Source organism: Colius striatus, chromosome W (assembly GCF_028858725.1).
Source record: "Colius striatus isolate bColStr4 chromosome W, bColStr4.1.hap1, whole genome shotgun sequence".
In the NCBI taxonomy this organism is placed as follows: Eukaryota; Metazoa; Chordata; class Aves; order Coliiformes; family Coliidae; genus Colius; species Colius striatus.
In genome coordinates, this window is record NC_084789.1 from 32230100 (window position 1) to 32237913 (window position 7814).

The 7814-nt window shown below is 50.8% G+C and overlaps 1 pseudogene; it reads right to left on the reverse strand.

Moving 5' to 3' along the window:
• Positions 1-4513: 4513 nt before the first annotated feature.
• Positions 4514-7307, reverse strand: LOC133628416 (tektin-3-like; annotated as a pseudogene).
• Between the last annotated feature and the right edge of the window lie 507 nt (positions 7308-7814).

Sequence of the window (7814 nt, forward strand, 5' to 3'; positions counted from 1 at the left end):
CCTCCAGGATAGCCTCCCACAGCAAATCCTCAAATTGATGCCATTCGCTCAATTCATGCACTGTATGTGGATTCTGAAACACTCCCTTAGCATACCCATAAGCTAACAACCGTGGTAGGTCTTTTTGCAGATCTATACCCTTTATCTGCCGCTTCTGCAAGGTTGCAGTAAATAAATCATATGCTGCTTGCCTTTCCATACCTATTTGTCAGCGCGCTGTTGCAACCCTTCAAGGTCCGGCGGCACGTATTGGCCGGGCTCGTCTATACGGTCACCCAGGGCACGGCGTGTTCCCAATTTTCACGCTTATTGCCATCCTTGCTGCATAGGACCCTTTGTCGCTCCGCCGTGGCACCCAGTTGGTATATCACGTCCTCCGTGTATCGCGTCGGGGTCACCATTTGCTGAAGACGATGGCAGACAAGCCCATCCTGTAGTGCAAAATATCTCAACTTTATTTGCAAAGATAGAACTGTTTTATAGATACAATAATCAGGCTCATATGTATTGCAAAAGCTAAGCTCATCATTGGTTCCCAGTTAGATGCAAACCTCGCCCTTGTTTCAACATACTCCAGATACTTGTGGCTGCTTAACCCAAATTAAGCTCTTGTTTTCTCATCCTGTTATCATACAACTCTCTTGCTCTCACGTCCTTAAGAAAGAGTCCAATATCTTATCGCTTAACGCTCGCTGCCTAACCAGCTGTATTCTATCATGTCCTCATTCCTGTAGCCAAGTCTCCACATAACTCACCACAGTATAGCTTAAACGACAACGTATATTTTTTCAATGGGACCTGAGCAGTCCAAGTCAGTGGGATTGGAGACATCTCCCACCGGAAAGTAGCTGCAAATTTAACACAGTGCTGGCTGATAGACTACATGTGGACCTACTTACTACTGTAGCTGGGGTCTGCCTTCCTGCTTTCTTCTAGCTCCCAGACACAGTGGTATAACTTAACGGAAAGCATGTAGTTTTTAATGGGAGCTGAGCAGTCCGTGTGAATGGGATTGGAGATAGCTCCCACCGGAAACAGCTGCAAATTTAACACAGTGCTGGCTGATACACTACATGGGGACTTATTTAGTACGGTAGGTGGGGTCTGCCTTCCTGCTTTCTTGTAGCAACCATATGCAGTAGTATAACTTCTACCGATATTCAGTATTTTTCCAGTGAGATTTGAGCAGTCCAAGTGAGTGGGATTTTATATAGCTCTCACAGGAAAGCAGCTGCAAACGTGACACAGTGCTGGCAGACAGACTACATGGAGACCTACTTACTACTGTAGGTGGGGTCTGCCTTCCTGCTTTCTTGTAGCTCCCTTACGCAGTGGTATAACTTCTACCGATAGTCATTATTTTTTCAATGGACATTGAGCAGTCCAAGTGACTGGAATTGGAGACAGCTCCAAGGTAGAAATGTGACACGATGCTGGCTGATAGACTACACGGGGACCTTCTTAACACTGTTATTAGGTTCCGCATTCCTGCTTTCTTGTAATTCCCATAAACATTGGTATAACTTAACTGACATCATATATTTTTTAAATGGGAGCTGAGCAGTCCAAATGAGTGGGATTGGAGACATCTCCCACAGGAAAGTAGCTGCAAATGTGTCACAGTGCTGGCTGATAGAATATATGGAGCCCTACTTACTACTGTAAATGTGGTCTATCTTCGAGCTTTTTTGTAGCTCCCATACGCAGTGGTATAACTTAACTGACAGCAAATATTTTTTCAATGGGAGCTGAGCAGTTCAAATGAGTGGGATTGGAGATAGCTCCCACAGGAAAGCAGAGGCAAAGGTGCCATGGTGACGACTTCGAGACTACATGGGGACCTACTTAACACTGTAGGTGGTGTCTGCCTTCCTGCTTTCTTGTAGCTATCTTATGCAGTGGTATAACTTCTACTGACAGTCTCTATTTTTAAAGGGAGCTGACCAGGCCAAGAGCGTGCAATTGGAGATAGCTCCCAGAAAAGGCAGCTGCAAATGTGACACAGTGCTGGCTGATATACTACATTGGGACCTACTTACTACTGTAGGTGGGGTCTACCTTCCTGCTTTCTTTTAGCTCCCATAGGCAGTGGTATAACTTCTACCGCCAGCATGTATTTTTCCAATGGTATCAAAGCAGTCCAAGTGAGTGGGATTGGATATAGCTCCCACAGGAAAGAAGCTGAAAATGTCAAAAAAACCTGGCTGATACACTAAATGGGGACCTACTTACTACTGTAGGTGGGGTCTTCCTTACTGCTTTCTTGTAGCTCCCATACACAGTGGTATAACTTCTACGGACAGTCTGTATTTTCAATCGGAGGTGAACAGGACAAGAGCGTGGGATTGTAGATAGCTCCCACAGGAAAGCAGGTGCAAATGCAACACAGTGCTGGCTGATAGACTACATGGGGACCTACGTAACACTGTTGTTTTGCTCTGCCTTCTTGCTTTCTTCTACCTCCCATAGCAGTGGTATAACCTAACCGACACCATATGTTTTTTCAATGGGACCTGAGAAGTACAAGTGAGTGTTATTGGAGATAGCTCCTACAGGAAAGCAACGGAAAATGTGACACAGTGCTGGCTGATAGACTACATGGGGACCTACTTACTACTGTAGGTGTGATCTGCCTTCCTGATTACTTGTAGCTCCCATATGCAGTGGTATAACTTCTACCGACAGCATATATTTTTTCAATGGGAGTTTAGCAGTCCAAGTGTCTGGCATTGGAGATAACTCCCACAGGAAAGCAGCTGCAAATGTGACACAGTGTTGGCTTATAGACTGCATGGGAACCTACTTAACACTGTAGTTTTTGTCTGCCTTCCTGTTTTACTTTACTTCCTATACGAAGTGGTATAATTTCTACCGGTAGTCTGTATTTCTTTAATGGGAGTTGAGCAGTCGAAGCGAGTGGAATTGGAGATAGCGCCCATAGGAAAGCAGCTGGAAATGTGACACAGTGCTGGCTGATAGACTACATGGGGATCTACTTACTACTGTAGGTGGGGTCTGCCTTCGTGCTTTCTTTTAGCTCCCATAGGCAGTGCTATAAGTCCAACCCCAGTATGTATTTTTTCAATGGGAGATGATCAATCTAAGTTAGTACGATTGGAGATAGCTACCACAGGAAAGCAGGTGCAAATGTGACACAGTGCTGGCTGATAGACTACATGGGGACCTACTTACTATTGTAGGTGGGGTCTGTCTTCCAGTTTTCTTGTACCGCCCATATGCAGTCGTATAACTTCTACCGACAGCATATATTTTTTCAATGGGAGTTGAGCAGTTCAAGTGACTGGAATTGGAGATAGCGCCCATAAGAAAGCAACTGGAAATGTGAAACAGTGCTGGCTGATAGACTACATGGGGGCCTACTTAATACTTTAGGTGGGGTTTGCCTTCCAGCTTTCTTGTAGATCCCATATGCAGTGGTATAACTTAACCGACAGCATATATATTTTCAATGGGACCTGAGCAGTCCAAGTGACTGGGATTGGAGATAGCTCCCACAGGAAAGCAGCTGCAAATGTGACACAGTGCTGGCTGATAGACTACATTGGGACCTACTTACTACTGTAGGTCGGGTCTTCCTTCCTGCTTTCTTGTACCTCCCATACGCAGTGGTATAACTTCTACCGTCAGCATGTATTTTTTCAATGGGAGTTGAGCAGTCCACGAGAGTGGGATTGGAGATAGCTCCCTGTAGTGCGTCTGGGATGGTAGTGATTTTCCACAGCAGCTCCTGCAGTGCCATGGTTACTGTTGATATCAATATTATGACTACCGCTCGCACAGCATCAGGGTTGTCCCTCCAGCATTCCTTCCCCCACCTTCACCAATAGCTGTGGATGGGCATGATCTTGGGAGGGACTATGGCCAGGACAGCTGACCCAGGCTGACCAAGGAGATATTCCATACCATATGACATCAGCTCAGTAATATAAACTGGGGGAGAGGTGCAGGAAGGGGAGGCGATATTAATTTCTGGCCTTGCAGTACCGCTACGCGTACTGAAGCCCTGCTTCTCGGGAGGTGGCCGGACATCGCTTCTGATGGGAAGTAGAGAGTAACAGCTTTATCTGCTTTTGCTTTGCTTCCTGCGCGCGCGGCGTTGCTGCTTCTTTATTAAACTACTTTTATCTCAACCCACAAGACTCCCATCTTATTTCCTCCCCTTCCCTGGCTTGCTGAGGAGGTGGGGGATAAAGCGGTGTGGTGGGCACCTGGCATCCAGCCAGGCTCAAACTACCACACTCCCAAAGGAAAGAAACTGCAAATGTGACACAGTGCTGGCTGATAGACTACATGGGGACCTACTTACCACTGCAGGTGGGGTCTGCCTTCCTGGTTTCTTGTACCTCCCATATGAAGTGTTATAACTTCTACCCACAGTCTGCATTTTTTCAGTGGGAGTTGAGCAGTCCAAGTGAGTGGGATTGGAGACAGCTTTCACAGGAAAGCAGCTGTGCCGCGAAGTTTTTTGGCTCTTGGCCTGAAAAAATCAGACTTAAAGTGTGAAAACCAGGCTCGAAGCCTGAAAAATGAACCAGACTCAAATTCTGAAAAACCCAGACTGAAAGCCTGAAACCAGGCTCAAAGCCTGAAAAACCTAAGCAGTCCAAGTGAGTGGGATTGGAGATAGCTCCCACAGGAAAGCATCTGAAAATGTGACACAATGCTGGCTGATAGACTACATGAGGACCTACTTACTACTGTAGTTGGGGTCTGCCTTCCTGCTTTCTTGTAGCTCCCATACGGAGTGCTATATCTTAACGGAAAGCATGTATTTTTTCAATGGGAGCTGAGCAGTTCAAGTGAGTGGGATTGGAGACAGCTCCCAAAAGAAGGCAGGTACAAATGTGACACAGTGCTGGCTGACAGACTAAATGAGGACCTACTTAACAATGTAGTTGGGGTCTGCCTTCCTGCTTTCTTGTAGCTCCCATACGGAGTGCTATATCTTAACGGAAAGCATGTATTTCTTCAATAGGATTTGAGCAGTACATGTGAGTGGGATTGGAGATAGCTCCCACAGGAAAGAAGCTGCAAATGTGGAACAGCGCATACTGATAGACTACATGGGGACCTGCTTGCTACTGTAGGTGGGGTCTGCCTTCCTGCTTTCTTGGAGCTCCCATACGCACTGTTATAACTTCTACTGACAGTCTGTATTTTTTCAATGGTCGTTGAGAAGTTCAAGTGACTGGAATTGCAGATAGGTCCCACATGAAAGCAGCTGCAAATGTAACACAGTGCTGGCTGATAGACTACATTGGACCTACTTACTACTTTTGGATGGGGTCTGCCTTCCTGGTTTTTTGTTGCTCCCATATGCAGTGGTATAACTTAAGCGACAGCATATATATTTTCAATGGACATGAGCAGTCCAAGTGAGTGGGATTTGCCTCTTCCCGGGCCAGGTCTGCGTGGAGGGTGGTCGGTGTCCCAGGGAGGTGAGGGCGTCACACACACAGGGAGGGGTTGGACTACCTTGGCCAGGTGGGCCCGAAGCTTATTCTTGGCATCTCGGCGATGCGGTTGGTGAGGGCCACGTTCACCCTGTTGAACTGGCACCGCATCTCGGTGGCTGTCACCTCCATGAGGTTCTCAATGGAGTCCCGCAGCTGGGTGGAGGCCACCCGCTCTCTCTGCGACTGGAGGATGTTGTCGTCGCTGAACTTGGCCCACGACTTGGGCACGGAGATGCTGGTGGGGGGAAAGGAGAGGCCCGCGGTCAGCCCGTGCTGGGAGGGCCAGGTCCTGCATAGACACAGTCTTCCCTGGTGGCCTTTCCTTTCGGGGAAAGGGAGCGGCACCGAGCATCCCGGGACGGCCGGGTGCCAGCGCTGCGAGGCGCGCACTCAAGTGGCATCCACCCGCTGCACCCCGTTGTAGTAGCTGATGCCGTCGGAGCAGTTCCTCAGCTGGTGGCACTTGTCGTTGATGCGGCGGGCTGCCTGCTTGTTGGCCAGGTCCTTCTCCAGCTCGTGCTGGGCCGCCCAGTTGGTCGTGTTGGGCCGCCCACAGCCGTGGTGGCCACATGTGGGTGGGACGGTCTCCTCCCCTTCCCATGGCCACGCAGCTCCCTTTCTCCCTTCCTCCCACCCCCCCCTCCATCCCTCCCGGGCAGCTCTGTGCTCCCACCAACATCACTGCCCACTCCCCAGGGAGATACGGGGCTCCTCCTTACATGAGCTGGGCTTTTGCCTTCTCCAGGAATAGCCGTATCCTCTCCTGGCAGGCCCTGATGCCATCCACTTCCTGGGCAGAGAGAGACAAAGCACAAGCCATCAGAGGCCATGCTCCAGCGTCACGGCTGACAGCTCTGCTGACCTCAACTGGAAGGTGGGATCTGCGTCCAGACTTACTGTTAAAAGCTCTTTCTCCACCTCATCATGGACAAGGTCGATGCCCATCCTCTTCTCCCGCTGCAGGAGGCACTCCCAAGCAACCTGTTGGGGAGAGGCCGTTGGTGCCAGCTGCAGGGCTTCCCGCAGGGATGCTGCCCGGCTCAGGACAGGACAGACAAGAAAGGGGAGGTGGACACAGAGACGAGGACAAGGGCAAGCAGCGCCCTGGGCAGCCGGTTTAGGCCACGACTAATGGGCGGCAGAGCTCGTTTCATGCAGCGGCAGCATGAAAGCCCCAGGAGAGAGCACACGTGTCCCTGGTGCAGCGGCAGCAGTGGACTACAGCTTGCGGCCCACGCACAGGGTGCTCACCTGGAGAGGGGCCTCTGTCTCGGCCAGAGCTCTCTCCAGCCGTGCCTTCATCTCTCTCAGGGCATCGCTCTCCTTGATGATCTCTGCCAGCTCATGGCAGAGCTCCGCCTTCCAAAACTCAATGTCGTTGACTTGCTGCCCCAGCTTCTTTGTGTTGTCTGCCTGGCTCTTGCTGGTCTGTTGGTATTTGTCCTGCACCAGGCGGGAGGTATCAGCCGTCAGCAGCTCCGCCTTGCGCCGGGACGTCTCCGCCTCGTGGTAGTTGCTCTGGTTGGAGCGGTACCAGTCGTCGGGGCTGTAGCGGGTGAAAAGCGCCGTTCTGTTTGACACAGAAGGCAGCATCTCGCTGGGGCTCAAGCCCTGGCAGGTGCCACACAAGGGAGCCAGAGTGGGGTGGGTGGCAGCGGCCTTATAGTAGGCTCTGGGCATCCAGGGGAGGCCGTAGCTCTGCAGCACGGCGTAGCGAGGAGCACGGTTCTTGTAGCTCGAAGCCATGGGGCTGATGGCAGGCAGAAAGCGGGCAGGAGTTGACTTGGGGTGAGCGGATGTGGCGGTTAAGGGAGAGCCAAGCAGGTCCATTCTCTTCCGGGACGTGTCCTGCACAGAGGAGACGGGAGAAGACAACTTCCCTCAGTCAGCTCCTGCACTTGCCTGACAGCAAGAGCTGAGAGCACAAACGGCGACGCACACGGCACCCACACGTGGCCTGTGCTAAAGCCCTTGAAAACAAATCCCTCCCCAAGCGTTTGCCTAAGTCAGGGTTGGACTGTGGGGCTGGGATCCAGCACCAGGTCAGAGGAGCAAACCACGGCTGCTGAGGAGAAGGACTGACACCGGGCCTTCATCTTCCTTCAATCTGTCAGTCCAGGGCAAGTGCACTTGCCCTTCCTCCACTGCCCATCTCTTTCTTTTGGCTGACGTATCTGCTGACCTCAGAGGCCTCCAGGGATCATTTTCACTTGAAAAGCTCCATTGCCAGCCCCGAGGGCTGTGAAGACACAGCCGCTCCCAGCTCAGCACCAGCTGTGGGCCAGGGACTCCATCCTCATCCTCTCTGTCTTCACAGCATGAAATGCTGGGCTGAGG